General features: G+C 37.0%; 2 long non-coding RNA genes and 1 other non-coding gene across 3 annotated transcripts in view; 1 reads left to right on the top strand and 2 right to left on the bottom strand.

Annotated features, from left to right (window-relative positions):
* The window catches only part of LOC145530933 (uncharacterized), a 134,031-nt gene that overhangs the window by 10,103 nt on the left and 100,853 nt on the right, over window positions 1-23,075 (bottom strand). The gene's annotated exons all lie outside the window — the stretch shown is intronic.
* On the top strand, window positions 14,733-22,443 carry LOC145530938 (uncharacterized). Its single transcript, XR_014072108.1, has 2 exons — window positions 14,733-14,936; window positions 18,794-22,443. It is a non-coding gene; the product is annotated as an uncharacterized LOC145530938 (long non-coding RNA).
* Window positions 19,125-19,196, bottom strand: TRNAC-ACA (transfer RNA cysteine (anticodon ACA)). The gene has a single exon. It is a non-coding gene; the product is annotated as a tRNA-Cys (tRNA).

The raw sequence follows: 23,075 nt of genomic DNA, 5'->3' as shown, positions 1-23,075 counted from the left end.
TGGTCTCCAAAATCACTGCAGATGGTGATTGCAGCCGTGAAATTAAAAGATGCTTACTCCTTGGAAGGAAAGTTATGACCAACCTAGATAGCATATTAAAAAGCAGAGACATTACTTTGCCAACAATGGTCCATCTAGTCAAGGCTATGGTTTTTCCAGTAGTCATATATGGATGTGAGAGTTAACTGTGAAGAAGGCTGATTGCTGAAGAATTGATGTTTTTGAACTATGGTGTTGGAGAGGACTCTTGAGGGTCCCTTGGACTGCAAGGAGATCCAACTAGTCCATCCTAGGGGAAATCAGTCCAAGGGTGTTCATTGGAAGGACTGATGTTGAAGCTGAAACTCCAATACTTTGGCCACCTCATCTGAAGAGTTGACTCATTGGAAAAGATCCTGATGCTGGGAAGGAGTGGGGGCAGGAGGAGAAGGGGACAACAGAGGATGAGATGGCAGGATGGCATCACCGACTCGATGGACATGGGTTTGGGTAAACTCCGCGAGTTGGTGATGGACAGGGAGGCCTGGCATGCTGTGATTCATGGGGTTGCAACGAGTCAGACACGACTGAGAGACTGAACTGAACTGAAATGAGAAGTCTTTATATGAAAAATACCAGGAAAAACAGGTAGCAGGGACAAAAGCCCTTTGAGTGCAGAAGTATTTTGAATATTCCTACAGCTCACTTGACTTCACATTCCAAGATGTCTGGCTCTAGGTGAGTGATCACACCGTCGTGATTATCTGGGTCGTGAAGATCTTTTTTGTACAGTTCTTCTGTGTATTCTTGCCACCTCTTCTTAATATCTTGTTTCTGTTAGGTCCATACCATTTCTGTCCTTTATCGAGCCCATCTTTGCATGAAATGTTCCCTTGGTATCTCTAATTTTCTTGAAGAGACCTCTAGTCTTTCCCTTTTTATTGTTTTCCTCTATTTCTTTGCACTGATTGCTGAGGAAGGCTTTCTTATCTCTCCTTGCTATTCTTTGGAACTCTGCATTCATATGGGACTATCTTTCCTTTTCTCTCTTGTTTTTTGCTTCTCTTCTTTTCGCAGGTATTTGTAAGGCCTCCTCAGACAGCCGTTTTGCTTTTTTTGCCTTTCTTTTCCATGGGGATGGTCTTGATCCCTGTCTCCTGTACAAGGTCACAAACCTTTTTCCATAGTTCATCAGGCACTCTATCAGATCTAGTCCCTTAAATCTATTTCTCACTTCCACTGTAAAGACTCCTCAGAAAACCATATTATTTTTCAAGCAAAGTTGACTTTATGATAATTGAAACACAGAGCTCCATCAGTTACATAAATGTATCAAAAGGAGCAATCTGGCAGGATTTGGGGGAGATTTGGTAAAACAGACAATTTTCTAGAAAAGTTGGTGAATTCATCCTTGGGACATGAGTCTACAATGTGAGAATTAAATCAGTCTATATTGTCATCCTGGAAAATATGGCCTTAATGAGTCTGTTAAAAACAAACAAACAAACCAAAAACCCCACTGAACTCAGGCTCCTTGTTCAGTTTATCTGTTTTGTGAGTTGGTACCAGTTTCTTTCAAAATTGTGGCTTCTGTTTCATTTCCGATTCCTTCTCCCTAGCTGCTTTCTGCCTTCCCCTGTAAGAGAGACAAACACCACTACACAGTAGATGGGAAGTATAATTAAGTCCATGCCTTCATTTTGATTAGCAATAGAAATAAATAGAAAATATGATTCCAATCCAAATCGATTTTGGGTGCTGCAAGTAACACTCCTAAATATGCTAAAAACATGTATTTTTAAAAATGAGCTATCATTTAAATATGTATGCTTTCATCATAAGAAGTGATGACAACTGAGACCAAATTAAATGACAGACAGTAGACATTACAGAGAAAATCATGATCTGTGACTATTTTAGTAGTATATTTTATGGTCGATATATAACTTTTTCATGAATGATATTCAGGGTTTTAAATGCAGACCCTAGTGGTATACTTTCAGTAAAACTCTAAAGATTTTCCTTACTGATTTAGTTATTACTTTATTTTGAATCATATAAGTTGTAAAAAGAAAGTAAGTTTGTGTTATAGCTTTCAAATGGAATTAGAGGAGTGTCCTTTCAGAGTAATAGGTGTCATTTATTTGAGAAATATGGTTCACAATGTTAAAGTACAGAAAACAATGAAGAAGAATTGGATTAGAGACAAGGAGAGAAGCTTTTCCCACTTCTTCAGTGTTACTGGAAGCAGCATGATAAGTCCACAAGGTATTTGCTAGAAATATAGAAAACTCCTGGGCATGAAATATCATCTCTTGTATGCACCAAACATTAAAAAAAAAAAAAACAACTTAACATTAAAAACAAATGAAGCTTTTTTTTTTTTTTTGCTTGTTTGAAAGCATTAAAGGTTTGTGCTTCTTTTTTTAGAGAACTCTGTGATTTTGCTCCATGAGAAATCTATAAAATAGATAACTTATACACTACAAAATAGGGACTAATTTAATAAATATAAATGAGGCAAGATAATTTATTCAGATGTTACTTTGAATTTAATATGTTAGGCTCTCTCTTTCAAGAAGTTAGCCATAACTTTGCATTTATTTGTCTGAGAGAATCCTGTTGTCCTAATTTCATAAGTTGGTTCAAGTTAATGATTCTTTCGTGATTTGTAAAAAATCAAAATACCTAAACTGACTAAACTAAATATGCTAGGAACTTCAAAGAGTAAAAGCAAAGCAACAGGTGATTTTTAGAGGAGCAGGAATGGAGACAGGAAGATTCTCTCAAACCTGGAAGAGATCCTTGGAGAGGGGAACCTACTAAGCATCAGTACTGGCATGTTGGGCTCCCCTGGTGGCTCGGAAAGTAAAGAATTAACAGGCAATGTGGGAGTGCAGTGCGGGAGACCTAAGTTCAATCCCTTTGTTGGGAAGGTCCCTTGGAGGAGGGCATGGCAATCCACTCCCGTATTCTTGCCTGGAGAATCCCCATGGACAGAGGAGCCTGACAGACTACACAGGGTTGCACAGACTCCAACATGACTGAGCAACTAAGTACAGCACACAGCACAGCCCAGGCTCATTGGCGAGTTTTAAAGACCTCATAACAGCTATGTGAGGAGCTTTCCAGGAAGTCTGAGCCCTAGACAATAAAGTGTCTGATTTTGTCAATGTTCCCTGGCTCCAAGCTTGCTATAAGGCTGAGAATCACTGGATCTCAAGGCTAGAAAGCTAGGCATTCTCAGGTTAGCCAGGCAACAGAGCTTTCACAGTATGTGATAACTGAGACCTTCAAATGACTCTAAAGGAAAGAGGACTTAATAACTCTGAGACTGGGTTTTTCTTTAGTCCTAAAGGATGGGTGAGAATCAACTGGAAGTTGAGTTAGTTGTAAGATATCCCTGGGAAGTGATAAGCAATCAATATTTATACAAGACATGATATTTCTACGTTCTGGGGAGAATGACTCATGTACATATATTGAACCATTATATGGGCAGATTTAGAATAAATGATTAAATTTCAAAAGGTGTGAAAAAGATTCTTATGTTAGCTCTTATGCTATGGAATACTGTTTCAACTCCATCAAAACTAAAATGCATGGTGTTCTCTATAGGCACAGAGGAAAATAATGGTGTTTTGTAGTCCCTAATGACATATAAAAGGCTGCCTCTGAGTGGGAACTATAAAATATTATTGTTGTTGTTCACTCAATCAATTGTGTCCGACTCTTGCCATCACCATGCACTGCAGCACACTAGGCTTCCATGTCCTTCACCATCCCAGAGTTTGCTCAAACTCAGGTCCATTGGTGCCATCCAACCATCTCATCCTCTGTTGTCCCCTTCTCCTCCTGCTTCTAATCTTTCCCAGCATAAGGGTCTTTTCTAATGAGTCAGCTCTTCACATCAGGTGGCCAAAGTATTGGAACTTTAGCTTCAGCTTCAGCATCAGTCCTTCCAATGAATATTCAGCATTGACCTCCTTTAGAACTGTTTGGTTTGATCTCCGTGCAGTCCAAGTGATCCTCAAGAATCTTCTCCAAGACCAATTTTCAAAAGCATCAACTTCTTCAGTGCTCAGACTTCTTTATGGTCCAACTCTCACATCCATGCATGACTAATGATCAAACCGTAGCTGTGACTCTACAGTCCTTTGCCAGCAATTAATGTATTTGCTTTTTAAGATACTGCCTAAGTTGGTCATAGCTTTTCTTCCAAGGAGTAAGTGTCTTTTAATTTCATGACTGCAGTCACCATCTTCAGTGATTTTGGAGCTCCCAAAAATAAAGTTTGTCACTGTTTCTATTGTTTCCCCATTTTTTGCCATGAAGTGGTGGGACTCAGCACCATCATCTTCATTTTTTGAATGTTGAGTTTGTGTTTTTTTTAATCAGTTTATTTTATATTTTTTAACTTTACAATATTGTATTTGTTTTGCCATACATTGACATGAATCCACCATGGGTGTATATGTTTTCCCCTTCCAGAACCCCCCTTCCACCTCCCTCCCCATCCCATCACTCTGGGTCATCCTGGTGCACCAGCCCCGAGCACCCTGTATCATGCATTGAACCTGGACTGGGGATTCATTTCACATATGATAATTTACATGCTTCCATGCCATTCTCCCATATCATCCCGCCCTCGCCCTCTCCCACAGAGTCCATAATACTGTTCTATTTATCTGTGTCTCTTTTGATGTCTCACATATAGGGTTATCTTTACTGATTGACTAAATACCATATATATGTGTTAGTATACTGTATTGGTGTTTTTCTTTCTGGCTTACTTCACTCTGTACAATAGGCTCCAGTTTCATCCACCTCATTAGAACTGATTCAAATGTATTCTTTTTAATGGCTGAGTAATATTCCATTGTGTATATGTACCACAGCTTCCTTATCCATTCATCTGCTGATGGGTATCTAGGCTGCTTCCATGTCCTGGCTATTATAAACAGTGCTGCGATGAACATTGGGGTACACGTGTCTCTTTCAAGTCTGGTTTCCTCAGTGTGTATGCCCAGCAGTGGGATTGCTGGGTCATATGGCAGTTCTATTCCCAGTTTTTTGAGGAATCTCCACACTGTTCTCCACAGTGGCTGTACTAGTTTGCATTCCCACCAACAGTGTAAGAGGGTTCCCTTTTCTCCACACCCTCTCCAGCATTTATTGCGTGTAGACTTTTGGATAGCAGCCATTCTGATGGGTGTGAAATGGTACCTCATTGTAGTTTTGATTTGCATTTCTCTGATAATGAGTGATGTTGAGCATCTTTTCATGTGTTTGTTAGCCATCTGTATGTCTTCTTTGCAGAAGTGTCTGTTTAGTTCTTTGGCCCACTTTTTGATTGGGTCATTTATTTTTCTGGAATTGAGCTGCAGGTGTTGCTTGTATATTTTCAAGATTAATTGTTTGCCCGTTGCTTCATTTGCTATTATTTTCTCCCATTCTGAAGGCTGTCTTTTCACCTTGCTTATAGTTTCCTTTGCTGTAAGCCAACTTTTGACCTCTCCACTTTCACCTATCACTTTCTGCCATTAGGGTGGTGTCATCTGTATATCTGAGGTTATTGATATTTCTCCTAGAAATCTTGATTCCAGCTTGTGCTTCATCCAGCCCAGAATTTCACAAGATATATTCTGCATATGAGTGTAATAAGTAGGATGACAATATACAGCCTTGATATACACCCTTCCCAGTTTTGATCCATTCTGTTGTTCCTTGTCTGGTTCTAACTGTTGCTTCTTGACCTGCATACAGGTTTCTCAGGAGGCAGGAAAAGTGGACTTGTATCCCCATCTCTTTAAGAATTTCCCACCATTTATTGTGGTCTACAAAGTCAAAGGCCTTAGCACAGTCAATGAAGCAGAAATAGATGCTTTTCTGGAATTCTCTTGCCTTTTTCTAAGATCCAATGGATGTTGACAATTGTTCTCTGATTCCTCCCCCTTTTCTAAACCCAGCATATACGTCTGGAAGCTCTCAGTCCACATAGTGTTGAAGCCTAGCTTGAAGGATTTGGGGCATTATCTTGCTAGCATGTAAATTTAGCACAAGTGTATGGTAGTTTGAACATTCTTTGGCTTTGCCCTTCTTTGGAATTGGAAATGTAAACTGACCTTTTCCAGTCCTGTGGCCACTGCAGAGTTTTCCATATTTGTTGGCATACTGAGTGCAGCACTTTAACAGCATCACCTTTCAGTATTTTAAATAACTCACCTGGCATTTCATCACCTCCAGATTTACCTCATTTTACATGTCTTGCTAGCAAGACAATGCTCAAAACCAAGAGAATTCCATAAAAGCATCTGTTTCTGTTTCATTGGCTACACTAAAGCCTTTGACTTTGTGCACCACAACAAAGCTTTGTTTGAATTAATGCTTCCTAAGGCCCACTTGACTTCACACTCTAGGATGTTCCACTCTAGGTGAGTGACCACACCACTGTGGTTATCCAAGTCATGAAGACCTTTTTTGTATTGTTCTACTGTGTATTCTTGCCATCTCTTCTTAATCTCTTCTGTGTCCTTTATCTTGCCCATCCTTGCATGAAATGTTTCCTTGATATCTCTAATTTTCTTGAAGAGATCTCTAGTCTATCCCATTACATTGCTTTCCTCTATTTCTTTGCATTTTTCGCTTAAGAAGGCCTTCTTATCTCTCCTTGCTATTCTCTGAAACTCTGTATTCATTTGGGTATATTTTTCCCTTTCTCCATGCCTTCCATTTCTCTTCTTTTCTCAATTACTTGTGAAGCTTCCACAGACAACCATTTTGCCTTTGCATTTCTTTTTCTTTGGGATAGTTTTGGTCACTGCCTCCTGTATAATGTTATCAACCTTTGTCCATACTTTTCCAAGCATTCTGTCTAACAGATCTAGTAGTTTGAACCTATTCATTATCTCCACTGTATAATCATAAAAATTTGATTTAGGTCATACCTGAATGGGTTAATGGTTTTCCCTACTTTCTTTAAGTATGAATTTTGCAATAAGGAGTTCATGACCTGAGCCACAGTCATCTCCAGATCTTGTTTTTGCTGACTGTATAATGCTTCTCCATCTTTGGCTGCAAAGAAGATAATTTGATTTTGAAATTGACCATTTGGTGATGTCCATGTATAAAGTTGTCTCTTGTGTTGTTGGAAGAGGGTGTTTGCTATGACCAGTGTGTTCCCTTGCCAAAACTCTGTTACCTTTACCCTTCTTCATTTTGCACTTCAAGGCCAAATTTGCCTGTTACTCCAAGTATCCCGGGGCTTCCTATTTTTGAATCCCAATCTTCTATGAAGAAAATAACTTTTTTTTTTTTTTTTTAGTGTTAGTTTTAGAAGGTCCTCTAGGTCTTCTTGAATGGTTAGCTTCAGATTCTTCACCATTAATGATTGGGACATAGACTTGGATTACTGTGATGTTGAATGGTTTGCCTTGGAAACCAACTGAGATCATTCTGTCATTTTGAGGTTGCACCCAAGTACTTATTTCAGAATCTTTTGTTGACTCTGAGGTCTATTCCTTTTCTTCTAAGGGATTCTTGTTCACAGTAATAAATACAATGGTCTTCTTAATTAAACTTGTCCATTCCTGTCCATTTTACTTTAGTGATTCCTAAGATGTTAATGTACACTCTTGTCATCTTGTGTATGACCTCATGCAATTTACCTTGATTCACGGACCTAACATTCCAGGTTCCTATGCAGTATTGTTTTTTGTAGCATTGGGGTTTAATAATTTCAACCTAAATGTTTTAAAATATAAGACTTGGAATACTATCTTTAGAGATAAACTTGTAAAGCCTGAATAGTTTAAAATGTGATAGCCTATAACTCAGGATCTTTATTCTAAGTATCTTTAGTATGAGAAATCCATGGATACTCGTGTTCAAGAATGTTCAATGCAATAACACAATAGTAAGGAAACGTTTTAAGCAACATGAATATCTATAAGAAAAGAAGAGATAAATACATTAGGTATTTTTCACCAATGAAAAATTATACAGTAATTAAAATAAATGAATATATAAACATATCTATATGAAAGCATTTCAAAATATATTGAATAAATTATTTTTAAATGACACATGTAGCTTTATTCATTTACAATAATTTTTTTAGAAATCCAAAAACACTCATACTACTTTTTCATCTATGTTAGTCAGTATATACCAAGAGTATAAAAACCTTTATGAAAATCACAAACTCCAAATTCAGAATAACTATATATTAGAAAGAGGAAAAAATATGAGTTTTTAACTTTATCAATTATATTTGGTTATATTTTTATTATATGAAATTAAACATACCTTAAGAAGATACACTCTAAGTCCTAAGTGACTAATTTATTTTTTATGTACAAATAAACTTACATAAACAGAATACATCTATGTTATGAATAGATCTATGGAAATCTTATGACCATAAGACTGGGAAATAACTGCAACAACGATTTAGGTAGTACTACATACATCTATTACATGGATATAGAACATTAACAATATTCAAAAGCCCTCTCATCTGTCTCCTCTTATCAGCTATTTCAGTAGCAGTATAAGGATTACAAAAGGCACTGAAAATGTTTCCAAAATTCTCTCTTAAGATAAACATCAACCTTTCTGATTCACCATAGGTTTGTTTTTCCTTTGTTGAATTTTATCTAAATGGAATCATAAAATATGTGCTCTTTTGTGCCTGGCTGCTTTTACTAAAGTTTATTTATATTTAGAAGGTTTATATTTACTGTTCCCAATAGCAATATTTTATTAATATTCATACTTCGAAGGATTTCAATCTGCTAGAGTTTTTAATGTATACATTTATTGATTCATTCATCTAATCACTGTACTCTCAATAGATATTTACATTGATTTCAATCATTGTCTATTAAAAATAGTGTTCCTAAGAATATTTATGTACACATCTTTTGGTAAATATGTATTGAAATATATATATATATACACACACACATACATAACAGCAAATTTTCTCATCATAGGGTTTATGTGTTGAGACTTTGTATGTAGTACTACAAGAAGAGAAGCGAAAAGTAAAAGAGAAAAGGAAAGATATTCCCATCTGAATGAAGAGTTCCAAAGAATAGCAAGGAGAGATAAGAAATCCTTCCTACGTAATCAATGAAAAGAAATAGAGGAGGACAACAGATTGGGAAAGACTAGAGATTTCTTCAAAAAAAATAGAGATACCAAGGAAACATTTCATGCAAAGATGGGCTCGATAAAGGACAGAAATGGTATGGACCTAACAGAAGCAGAAGATATTAAGAAGAGGTGGCAAGAATACATAGAAGAACTGTACAAAAAAGATCTTCACAACCCAGATAATCACGATGGTGTGATCACTCACCTAGAGCCAGACCTCCTGGAATGTGAAGTCAAGTGGGCCTTAGGAAGCATCACTATGAACAAAGCTAGTGGAGGTGATGGAATGCCAGTTGAGCTATTTCAAAACCTCAAAGATGATGCTGTGAAAATGCTGCACTCGATATGCCAGCAAACCTGGAAAACTCAGCAGTGGCCACAGGACTGGTAAAGGTCAGTTTCCAACCCAATCCCAAAAAAGGCAATGCCAAAGAACGCTCAAACTAATGCACAATTGCACTCATCTCACACGCTAGTAAAGTAATGCTCAAAATTCTCCAAGCCAGGCTTCAGCAATATGTGAACTGTGAACTTCCAGATGTTCAAGCTGGTTTTAGAAAAGGCAGAGGAACCAGAGATCAAATTGCCAACATTCGCTGGATCACTGAAAAAGCAAGAGAGTTCCAGAAAAACATCTATTTCTGCTTTATTGACTATGCCAAAGCCTTTGACTGTGTGGACCACAAAAAACTGTGGAAAATTCTGAAACAGATGGGAATACCAGACCGTCTCACCTGTCTCTTGAGAAACCTGTATGCAGGTCAGGAAGCAACAGTTAGAACTGGGCAAGGAACAACAGACTGGTTCCAAATAGGAAAAGGAGTATATCAAGGCTGTATATTGTCACCCTGCTTATTTAACTTCTATGCAGAGTACATCATGAGAAACGCTGGGCTGGAAGAAGCACAAGCTGGAATCAAGATTGCCAGGAGAAATATCAATAACCTCAGATATGCAGATGACACCACCCTTATGTCAGAAAGTGAAGAAGAACTAAAATGCCTCTTGATGAAAGTGAAAGAGGAGAGTGAAAAAGTTGGCTTAAAGCTCAACGTTCAGAAAACTAAGATCATGGCATCTGGTCCCATCACTTCACGGGGAATAGATGGGGAAACAGTGAAAACAGTGTCAGACTTTATTTTTGGGCTCCAAAATCACTGCTGATGGTGATTGCAGTCATGAAATTAAAAGACGCTTACTCCTTGGAAGGAAGGTTATGACCAACCTAGATAGCATATTTAAAAGCAGAGACATTACTTTACAAAGGTCCGTCTAGTCAAGGCAATGGTTTTTCCAGTGGTCATGTATGGATGTGAGAGTTGGACGGTGAAGAAAGCTGAGCGCCGAAGAATTGATGCTTTTGAAATGTGGTGTTGGAGAAGACTCTTGAGAGTCCCTTGGACTACAAGGAGATCCAACCAGTCCATCCTAAAGGAGATCAGACCTGGGTGTTCATTGGAAGGACTGATGTTGAAGCTGAAACTCCAATACTTTGGCCACCTCATGAGAAGAGTTGACTCATTGGAAAAGACCCTAATGTTGGGAAGGATTGGAGGCAGGGGGACAAGGGGACGACAGAGGATGAGATGATTGGATGGCATCATTGACTCGATGGACATGGGGTGGATAAACTGCGGGAGATGGTGATGGACAGGGAGGCTTTGCGTGCTGCAATTCATGGTGTCACAAAGAGTCAGACATGACTGAGCGACTGAACTGAACTACCTAAATCATTGTTGCAGTTATTTCCCAGTCTTATGGTTATAAGATTTCCAGTTGCTTCACATCCTCTCTAGCAATTGATATTTTCAATATTTTAAATTTTATCTCTCTGAAAGTTGTTTAATGGTATCACACTGTCATTTTAATTTGTTTTTCCCTGATGAGTAAAGGACTTGGACACTTTTTAATGTGCTTGGTGGCCATTTGAATATTACATTTGCGAAAAGCCTGTTCATCAACTATTTATCTGTATTATTATAATTTATTTTCAAAATAAATGTACCAGTTGTGAAAAAAATTATGATTTGTTAGTGCCAAATAGAAGAAACTAGTGTATTTGTTTAGTATTTTTAGTTTTTTTTTTTGAATATTTACTTTCCTTCACCATTTTATTTTAGTATTATTTTATTTATTTATTTTTTGGCTGTGTTGTGCAACATACAGAATCTTAGCTCCCCCACCAGAGACTGAATCCAAACCATCTGTATTCAGAACACAGAGTCTTAACACTGAACTACCAGGGAAGTCCCTATAGTTTTAATCATATTTGAAACGCTTCATATTTTTAAAAAAGGAAAAATAAAATCACACATTCACATTATAGATTAAAAGGGAATCTAATGGAAAATCTACTTCCAAACAAGACTGAGTAGTGGGGAAAGGATTTAATCTCCTGCCTGGAAACAAAACAAAAACTCTGATTAACAAACAGACAAAATATGTGAATATATATCGGTATCATGAATAGTACATTGAAGGGCAGAAATAAGTGAGAGTCAAGCAAATATTCCTCCATAGACTGGTTGACTCACTGTATGAAGCATCAGCTCTTGGTGAACTTTACACTCTAGGTTCTCCTGTATGCTCCCTTCCTCATATCTTCAGTACTAAAAGTAGCAAAACACTCTACTACTGCTATTCCCAAAATATCAAATTTCTACAGTTTTCTTTCCTTACCTGATGCTGACTTCTTTAAAAAGTATGTCTATGAAACTTTTCTAAATTCCTCTTGAGTATTCCATATACTTCATAGATTTCCTCGGATTGTAACATAGACAGAGACTCTAGGTCATAAATGATACTAAGTTCATATGTTTGGATTGATATAAGCCTGTAATGTTACTTAAGTGCATTTTTTTCTGATTAAAATAAGAAATCCAATTTAAAAATCTCATGTCTTTTCTAAGAAGAATAACATATATAGTCCAATCAGAATCGGTCTCTGTTTTCTGTGAGCAGAGTTCCAAATGGTGTTTTGCAAAATTTCCTTTGAGTGAAATGGAATCTGCCTACACAGTTTAGCTGAGAACTTTCAGACTATTTCAATGGGTGGAATTCAGTCATAAAGGAGAGTGAATACGATGTAAAATAAAGTGTGGTGAGAGAATGGTACATGAGTCAAGTTCATACTTTTGAGCATGATATTATTAAGAATTCAAACTAAAGCATTTCACTAATTTTATTTAACCTTTTTAGCCACTGCAATTTTGTATATAGCAAGGGAGCTTTCTCGTGGCAAATAATAGAAGATCTAGTTCACAGTTAATTTTATAAATTGTTTTAAAAAGTTTACTTATGTCTTCATACCTTTTAAAATCTATATTCAGAAAAAACAATTGCCAAATTTTTAAAAATTTCAACTACAGCATGTAGATTTGAACTTTATGTACATGTTCTGTGTTTTAGCATTTCCATTCCTTTCCAATCCAATTTTTGCATACAGAGTTCTCCATAAAAACTCTGACTGGTTCTTTGCCAGTGTCTGTCTTATTGATAAATTATAGCTATAGATCCTTTCCAGGCTCTGCTATTGTAGAAAATTTCTGTGCTTTAGAGCACTGTTACCAAAGCTTGAGAAGATACTCAGAACAACACTCTGTAGTTATAGAAAAAAAAAAAAGAGAGAGAGAAAGAAAAGGGTTTTCAATTCAGGCTTATACACTGAATACAGGGCTAAGCTTAACAGGAAAAGTTATTGGGCGGAATTTTTCTTAGAGAAAGACAAAATGAACCTTTTAAGGAAAAGAAGGAGAGTAAATCGATGAACATAAAAATACTTGGCACATAATCAACCTGAATTTTACTATATGATGTGGGTGTAAAAGGAGGAAAATAAAATAGTGGAAATGGTCTATACCTGAACCAAGACCAAAAAGACCTTTACTTCTTTATAAATGAAGATCCATGTTAATACCAGAAACCATGCTAATTCTAGCTATAGAATGAATCACTGGTAATTCCATGTGAGCATGGCAACTTCTCTAAAGTAGAAAACACAACTTTCTATATAAAATTTTATAGTCATTTGACTTAGAAGATTTATTTATATCCTGAGTCCAAATATGCCTCCACCCATGGTCTTCAATTTGATCCCATTTGATATATTGAATCAATATTGGCTTTCTTCTATCAGGCAGTGGCACAGTATTTGCATATTGCAAATAAATACAAAAAATTATTTTATTTTCAAATGAAACAAGAGATATTCTTGTAGTATTGTGTGTTATTTAATATCACAGACTCTGGGAGCTATATTGCCTTGATTAAACTCTGGGTATCTCTCCACTCATTAGCTGTGTAGTCTAAGGAAACAGAGTAACTCATCTATGTCTCAGTTAAGTCTTCTATAAAATAGAGTTAATGAAAATATCTACATATTAGGGCTATTATCATTTCCAAAATGCTTAGAACAGTAATAAGTATAAAACACTACAGAGTGAGTACTATATATGTGTGTGTTAAACTACTTTGAATTTCTTCATCAAACTCCAGTATACCTCAGGACTTCCTAATGAGAGAGTCAATTCCTAGGCAGGTTGATAAGAAGTCCAGGGGTCCCCAAGGAGAGAAGGGTCTAGAATTCTCAGGGAGGAAGAAAGGATAAACTTTTTATTTTTCCTCTACTTTCCTTAGGATTATATAACAATAATGTATGCTGCTTGAGGACAGTCTCTGGGAAAAAAAAAACCTTCTGGATAATCCTGTTATCTTAAAATGTAAATTATGGGGGTGGGTCTAGTAAGGTCTTTACAACCTCCAGACATTCTTTTGATTCACTGTAATAAGTAATTAAAAAGTATATAACTCCATTGCTAACACTAGCGAGGGGGCACTCTTTCTGCCCCCTTCTGATGTCTATGTCAGAACATTTCTCTATCTCTTTTATACTTTAATAAAACTCTATTACACAAAAGCTCTGAGCAATCAAGCCTCATCTCTGGCCCCAGATTGAATTCTTCTCCAGAGGCCAAGAATCCCGGGATCTTTCATGGTTCAGCAACAATCTTTCACTTACTTGTGATGTTTAGAACAGAAATAGATTCTTCTGGTATATTGAACAAATGTGGCTCCTTTTTATTCTTACATTTTTAACTTACCTACATATAGTGAGCTCATAATAGCTTAATGTGTACAACATAGTGATTCAATCTTTTTATAGATTATATACTATATAAAGTTATTGTAAAATACTGACTGTATTCCCTGTGCCATACATTATATCCCTCAAATTTATTTTATAACTGGTTATTTGTACCTCTTAATCCCCTTCACCCATCTTGACCATCTCACAATGACTTTTCTCTCTGGTAAACACTAGTTTGGGTTTCCCAGGTGGCTCAGTGGTAAAGAACCCACCTGCCAAAGCAAGAGACATGGGAGACACAAGTTCAATCCCTGGGTTGGAAATATCCTCTGCAGTAGGAAATGGCAACCCACTCTAGCATTCTTGCCCGGAAAATTTCATGGACAGAGGAGCCTGGCGGGCTACAGTCCATGAGGTCACAAAGAGTCGAACACTGCTGTGTGACTAAATACGCACAACCGTTTATTTGTTCTCTGTATCTGTAAAACTGTTTCTTTCTTGTCACATTTGTTCTTTTATTTTGTTTTTTAGATTACACATAATAGTGAAAACACAGAGTGACTATCTTTCTCTGACAAATTTCACTAAGTATAACACTCTCTAGGTCCCTTCATCAGCAGATGAATGGATAAGGAAGTTGTGGTACATATACACAGTAGAATACTACTCAGCTATAGAAAGGAATGCACTGGAGTCAGTTCTAACAAGACAGGTAAACCTAGAGCCTATTATACAAAATGAAGTAAGTCAGAAAGACAAATATTGTATACTAATACATATATATTTATATATATATATATGAAATCTAGAAGATTGGTACCAATAAACCTATCTACAGGGCAACAATAGAGATGCAGACATAGAGAATAGACTTTCGGACACAATGAGGGAGAGAGAAAGTGGGATGATTTGAGAGAGTAGCACTGAAACATATATATTACCATGTGTAAAGCAGATAGCCAGTAGAAATTTGCTGTGTGACACAGGGAGCCCAAAACTTGTGGTCTGTAGCAATCTAGGGGAGTAGTATAGGGAGGGTAGTAGGAGGGAGGTTTTAGAGGGAGGGGGCACATGTACACCTATGGCTGATTCATGTTGATGAATGGTAGAAATCATTATGATATTGTAAAGTAATTATCTTCCAATTAAAAATAAAAATTAAAAAAAAAGCAATAAAAGCACTAATCCCATTCAAAGGCTACTTTCTGATTTAATTACCTCCTAAGGACCAACCTCAAAATATCATCATATTGCAGGCACATAAACATTTTGTGGGCACACAGACGTTCTGTACCAGTTGTCTTCGGTTGATACTCATGCATTGCTAACTCTAATGACTGACTTATCTTCAATCTCTGGTTTTTATCAGCAGAGTATTCAAACTGAATCTTACCTGTTCTCAAACAACAAACAAACAAAACAAAAGCAGAGCAGTTTAGCCTCAAGGAGAACTCTTGAGAAGCTGTTTCCCATAAAAATCAAAAGAGCAAAGTATCAAAGTATACTTTGGTCTAGATCTTCCATATCAGATAGAGTACATAATTTCTGTGTGCTGAGCATAAGAACTGACACATGATGTAAAGTCTCTAGATTCTTTACGTGATGTGATTATCTAAAGCTGACAATGCATACTGAGAATGGCGTCCAAGAAGGCAAGGATTATTTCACCCTTTCAGAGCATAGTTTTAATCCCATCATCACATTCATTAACTAGACACATGCCAGTACTAATAACTTTGATAGATATTTAACAATGAAAATGAAAATATTTTATTCCTAATCTATTGAGTTGGCCAATAACCAGTTATCATAAAAAGTATAAACTAATATGAAGAATATGAAGCATTTTTATTTGCAGTCATGCTCTTTAGTAAAAAGAGTAGTTCTGAATTTGACAATGGCTTGCAGCATATAGTCTAAGAATTTTTTCTTAAGAAACTGAGTAGTATTTTATTTTTATAAATATACTTCTTTGTGACAAAAGAGTCAAAAAAAATTGCAAGGTCTTCCTTAAGACACTTTCTTTTCAAGTTAACTAAAGAATTTGTTTTGTCATCACACTGCTACTTTTTGTCCTTACTGTTTTGTTTCTTCACAGCCTTCTACAATGTTTAGTAGCTTCTTTTAGATAAAGTTCTTAATAATCCTGTCATTCAGTACTTTGGGAGGATAAAGACACAACAAGCATAATTTTACTAAATTGTATCTTAAATACTATATTAGGAACCAACTAGATGCTGCTTTTATTTTTTTAATGAAGTTTCATTTTAAAAGAAACATATCATACAAGAGGCATGTGAGTGCAGCTGACTAATTAAAAAAAAAAATTCTTCCATATCCCATATCACTTTGTACATATTGATTTCCTAACATTGATCACGATGAATTATAATAACATGGTTGGCCTTTCCCATTTCCAGTCTTAGACTGTGAGCTTCTAGAGGACAAAGTCTATCTGATATATCTCTATATTCCTACTGTGTATGCCAGTGCTTAGCATATAACAAATCCTCCCTAAATATTTGTTAAAGAAAGGAATGAATGTATCCATTATATAGTTTCTTTCAACTATTGATACATATGTGTCTACTACAAGTGTTTACTACTGGCATAAGAATCTGATGAAAATGGAAATATCCTCTGATGAATTAATTTTAAATATTCCTCTAATTTTATTTCTCTTGTTATATAATTTTGTTTAACTTCTCATTTGTATTTTCAAATAGTTTTATGCATATACATAAATATACAATTTGGGTGCTTTTCTCTTCTCTTTTTCAGTTAATTGTACGTACTGTTCTGGATCATGCATATTTTCATGTAATAATATATCTCAGAAATTTGTTCATATAAGATCATAAAATACATTTTCTACAGCTAAATAACATTACCTTGTATGAATGATCAAAAAAAAAATTACAGATGCCTCTGTGGATTACATTTTAGATACTATCCCAACTTTGTCCTTTAACAAGTAACACACAGTTCAGTTCAGTTCAGTTGCTCAGTCGTGTCCGACTCTGCAACCCCATGGACTGCAGCACACCAGGACTCCCTATCCATTGTTAACTCCCAGAGTTTACTCAAAGTCATGTCCATTGAGTCAGTGATACCATCCAACCATCTCATCCTCTGTCGTTCCCTTCTCCTCCCGCCTTCAATCTTTCCCAGCATCAGGGTCTTTTCCAATGAGTCAGCTCTTCCCACCAGGTAGCCAAAGTTTTGGAGTTGCAGCTTCAGCATCAGTCCTTCCAATGAACACCCAGGACTGATTTCCTTTAGGATGGACTGGTTGGATCTCCTTCCAGTCCAAGGGACTGTCAAGAGTCTTCTCCAACACCACAGTTCAAAACTATCGTCTTCGGCACTGAGCTTTCTTTATAGTCCAACTGTCACACCCATACACGACCCCTGGAAAAACCATAGGCTTGACTAGATGGATCTTTGTTGGCAAAGTAATGTCTCTGTTTTTAATATGATGTCTAGGCTGGTCATAGCTTTTCTTCAAAAGAGAAAGAGTGTGTGTGTGTGTGTGTGTGTGTGTGTTTAATTTCTTGGCTTCAGTCACCATCTGCAGTGATTTTGAAGCCCCCCAAAATAAAGTCTCTCACTCTTTTCATTATTGTCCCATCTATTTGACATGAAGTGATGGGACTGGATGCCATGATCTTAGTTTTCTGAATGGTGAGTTTTAACACAACTTTTTCAATCTCCTCTTTCACTTTCATGAAGAGGATCTTTAGTTCTTCAATTTCTGCCATAGGGGTGGTGTCATCTGCATATCTGAAGTTACTGATATTTCTGCCAGAAATCTTGATTCTAGCTTGTGCTTCTTCCAGCCCAGCGTTTCTCATGATGTAATAAGTTAAATAAGCAGGGTGACAATATACAGCCATGACATACTCCTTTCACTATTTGGGACCAGTCTGTTGTTCCATGTCCGTTTCTAACTGTTGTTTCCTGACCTGCATAGAGTTTTCTCAAGAGGCAGGTCAGGTGGTCTGGTATTCCCATCTCTTTAAGAATTTTCCAGAAATAACACTATGAGTGAAAAAAAAATTGCAGGCCATCTTTCTATACATGGAATACAATTTGTAAGAAAATATTCTTGAAATTTCTGGGTCAAAAGTACATTTGTATGTACATTAGAGATGTTAGAAACTGCCAACTTGTTTTTCATGTGAGTTGTGCCATGAGGGTCATGCCAATTCATCCGCCAACCAGCAATGAATGAAAGTTGATACATTTTGTACATTATTTCCAATAGTGTGAGTTATCAAGCTTTTGAAATTTTGTTAATCTTTTATGTGAAAATGGTATATTTCAATGTAGTCTTATTTTTCTGTTTCTCTTTCAATAAATGAGATTGGACAGCATATAATATATGTAAATATGTTTTTTGTTGTTGTTTGTTTTTTTAAGTCTTCTCCCATTTTCCCATTTTATTAGAAGATAGCTGTTATTTTGCAGGTGATCTTTTTATGATATAGAGAGGATCTTTAAATTTTAGTGTCTACGATAATAAGTTTTAAACATTTTCCAAGCTGATCATTTTTCATTTGATTTTAGAGCCAGACATCCTGGAATGGAACCTTAGGAATCATCACTATGAACAAAACTAGAGGAGGTGATGAAATTCCAGTTGAGCTATTTCAAATCCTCAAAGATGATCTGGTTAAAGTGCTGCACTCAATATGCTAGCAAATTTGGAAAATTCGGCAGTGGCCACAAGACTGGAAAAGGTGAGTTTTCATTCCAACATCAAAGAAGTGAAGTGAAGTCGCTCAGTCATGTCTGACTCTTTGTAACCCCATGGACTGTAGCCTACAGGCTCCTCCATCCGTGGGATTTTCCAGGCAAGAATACTGGAGTGAGTTGTCATTTCCTTCTCCAGGAGATCTTCCCAACCCAGGGATTGAACCTGGGTCTCCTGCATTGTAGGCAGATGCTTTACCATCTGAGCCACCAGGGAAGTCAACAACCTCAAAGAAAGGAAACCCCAAAGAATGTTCAAACTCCTTCACAAGTGCACTTATCTGGTACGCTAGCAAAGTAATACTCAAAATTCTTCAAGCTAGGCTTCAATAGTATGTGAACTGAGAACTTCCAGATATTCAAGCTGTATTTAGAGAAGGCAAAGGAACCGGAGATCAAATTGCCAACATTCGTTGGATCATTGAAAAAGCAAGAGAATACCAGAAAAAAACATCTACTTTTGTTTTATTGACTACGCCAAAGCCTTTGACTGTGGATCACAAAAAAAAAAAAAAAAAAACTGGGAAATTCTTTAAGAGGTGGGAATAGCAGACCACCTTATCTGCCTCCTGAGGAATTTGTATGCAGGTGAAGAAGCAACAGTTAGAATTGTACATGGAACAACAGTCTGGTTCCAAATTGGAAAAGGAGTATGTCAAGGTTGCATGTCATCCTGCTTATTTAACTTATATACAGAGTACATCATGCAAAATGCTGGGCTGGATGAAGCACAAGCTGGAATAAAGATTGCTGGGAGAAATATCAATGACCTCAGATAGGCAGATGACACCACCCTTATGGCAGAGAGCAAAGAGGAACTAAAGAGCCTCTTGTGAAAGTGAAATAGGAGATTGAAAAAGATGGCTTAAAAGTCAACATTAAAAAACTAAGATCATGGCATCTGGTCCCATCACTTCACGGAAATAGATGGGAAAACAATGGAAACAAGACAGATTTGTTTTTTTGGGCTCCAAAATCACTATAGATGGTGACTGTAGCCATGAAATTAAAAGACAGTTGCTCCTTGGAAGAAAAGCCGTGACCAACCTAGATAGCATATTACAAACAAGAGACAGTACTTTGCCAACAAAGATCCATCTAGTCAAGGCTATGGTTTTCCAGTAGTCATATATGGATGTGAGAGCTGAACCAGAAAGAGACTGAACATTGTAGAATTGCTGCTTTTGAACTGTGATTTTTGAGAAGACTGTTGAGAGTCCCTTGGGCTGCAGGGAGATAAAACCATGCAACCCTAAAGGAAATCAGTCCTGAATATCCTTTGTAAGGACTGATGCTGAAGCTGAAGCTTCAATACTTTGGCTACCTGATGTGAAGAACAGACTCATTGGAAAAGACACTGATGCTGGGAAAGATTGAAGGCAGGAAGAGAAGGATATGACAGAGGATGAGATGGTTGGAAGACATCACTGACTCAATGGACATGAGTCTGAGCAATTTCTGGGAGTTGGTGATGGACAGGGAAGCCTGGCGTGCTGCAGTCCATGGAGTCCCAAAGAGTCGGACAAGACAGAATTAACTGAACTGAACTGAACCACACGTGAACTCAGTTTTCCATGAAAAAGTATTTTCATGGTTATTTTATTCTTGTCTCCTCAATCTTTTTGTGTTTCAGTAACCAAATTCTAGTTTGTTAAATTATTTCCTTTGTCTCTGCTAGACAAAACACTTGATCAAATTCAAGGTACCAATGGGCGACCATGCATACAGTGCCCCCTGGTGGTCAGAGTAGAGCTTTCTTTTGTTTAGTTAGTTATGTCTGACTTTTTGTGAGTCCATGGACTACAGCCCACCAGGCTCATTCTGTCCATGGGATTTCCCAGGCAAGAATATTGGAGTTGATATCCTTCTCAAGGAAATCTGGACCTGGAGGTTAAACCCATGCCTCCTGCATTGGCTGACAGGTTCTTTACCACTGAGCCACCAGTGGGAGGTGGAAAAAATACAGATGGAAAGAAAACAGGAGTAAAGCTAATCAAGTAAACTCTTTACCAGTTAAAATATCTAGACTGTAATATTCTATCCACTAGTACCACAGCTGATATACATATAAAGCATGTAACTACTTTTTCAGTCTGTCAGAAAAAGCCAATCCATATTGCTGTATGTCCTTCAGACTGGCTCTGACCATATAGGGTAGGTTATAAAAGAAAGGTTGAGGAACAATCATTAAGAGGCACATTTTTTAAAATTAAATATATACTTTCTGCCATAGCAGATAACATATTAACTGGGATTAGAGATAAAAAGTAGAGCACACTAAACTAAACTTTATTAGTGTGATAGTGGAGAAGGCAATGGCACCCCACTCCAGTACTCTTGCCTGAGAAATCCCATGGATAGAGGAGCCTGATAGGCTGCAGCCCATGGGGTAGCGAAAAGTCGGACACGACTGAACGACTTCACTTTCACTTTTCACTTTCATGCACTGGAGAAGGAAATGGCAACCTACTCCAGTATTTTTGCCTGGGGAATCCCAGGGACGGCAGAGCCTGGTGGGCTGCAGTCTATGGGGTCACACAGATTCGGACACGACTGACACGACTTAGCAGCAGCAGCAGCAGTGTGACAGTACTGAGTATTTTTCCCTTGAAGCTTCCTGTTTCAGTACCTGTTGTAGGTATTCGTTTAGCTCTGGCGTCACTATGAAGAAGCACTGTCCTCCCTCCTCAGTGAATGTTGTCACATGTAATCTACTGGTCAGAAGATTGTATCATGCTATCTTGAGATAATCTGTAGCTATTCACATTGGTTGTCTCTCTCTGACTCTCTCTCACTCATACGCAAACACACATTCACACATTGCATCTGGAAGAATCACTTTATTGTATGACAGTGGAAGACACAGTATTACACGGAATTACAATAAATACATATCATACCACTTCTCCTGAAATATCCCAGCATAATGATGTCAATTGAGGCCAGATTTCTTAGTCTTGACTATGTACTTACATATAAAGGTAGATTTAGTAAAGGAGAGGGAGATTTAATTCCACCATCATCATTAATGTCACTGGAAGTTTCATGCCAAAATTTTCAAGTATTATATTTCAAATGTAACCTGCTGTTGTTTACATTCCAACCTTTTTTTTTTTTTCTGGCACATTTATTCTTTGTGTACAGAATTGTACTAAAAAGAATGAATGGAATCTCCCTCAGAAATATAGCAGGTGGTATGATTAATATAGAATCATGCAGTAAACATGTTGTTTACATATTTAGAAATCATATCCTCTGAACTTAGAATAAAATACTTTCGTTTCTTCTAGTATTAAGTACAAATATAATTTTAATAATTTTTCTTCAAATATTGATGTACTGTTTTCAGAAGACATAGGAGATTGTTGGGTTCTATGCAGTTTAGTTTGTGTATATTAAATAGTTGAAACCTTATTGTAACCATTCACCATTAAATTGGTATGTTAGATTCTACTGAAGGAAAAGATGAAGAGAAAAAAAAAAAAAGAAAATCAAGCCAGCTCAAGAACAGCTGGTGTGAACTTGTGAACAATCTCCAAAGTTATTTTCAGAAACCATTTCAATGGGATTAACAAAAGGCTGCTGTTCCCCCCATGAAGTATTAGGTAGAGACACTGAAGGAAATGTTCCAATAAACTTCAGGTTAGTGCTATGTATATATTAACTACGGCACAATTGCACTGATCTCACACCCTAGCAAAGTAATGCTCAAAACTCTCCAAGACAGGCTTCAGCAATATGTGAACCGTGAACTCCCAGATGTTCAACCTGGTCTTAGAAAAGGCATAGGAACCAGAGATCAAATTGCCAACATCTGCTAGACCATCAGAAAAGCAAGAGACTTTCAGAAAAAAAAAACATCTATTTCTGCTTTATTGACTATGCCAAAACCTTTGACTGTGTGGATCACAACAAACTGTGGAAAATTCTTCAAGAGATAGGAATACCAAACCACCTGACCTGTCTCTTGAGAAATCTGTATGCAGGTCAGGAAGCAACAGTTAGAACTGGACATGGAACAATAGACTGATTCCAAATAGGAAAAGGAGTATGTCAAGGCTGTATATTGTCACCCTGCTTACTTAACTTACCTGCA

The sequence above is a fragment of the Giraffa tippelskirchi genome, chromosome 2 (genome assembly GCF_054371585.1).
Source record: "Giraffa tippelskirchi isolate mGirTip1 chromosome 2, T2T-mGirTip1v1.2.pri, whole genome shotgun sequence".
Classification (NCBI taxonomy): Eukaryota; Metazoa; Chordata; class Mammalia; order Artiodactyla; family Giraffidae; genus Giraffa; species Giraffa tippelskirchi.
Note: the sequence above shows the minus strand (reverse complement) of the source record. Positions and strands in the feature narration are given on the sequence as shown.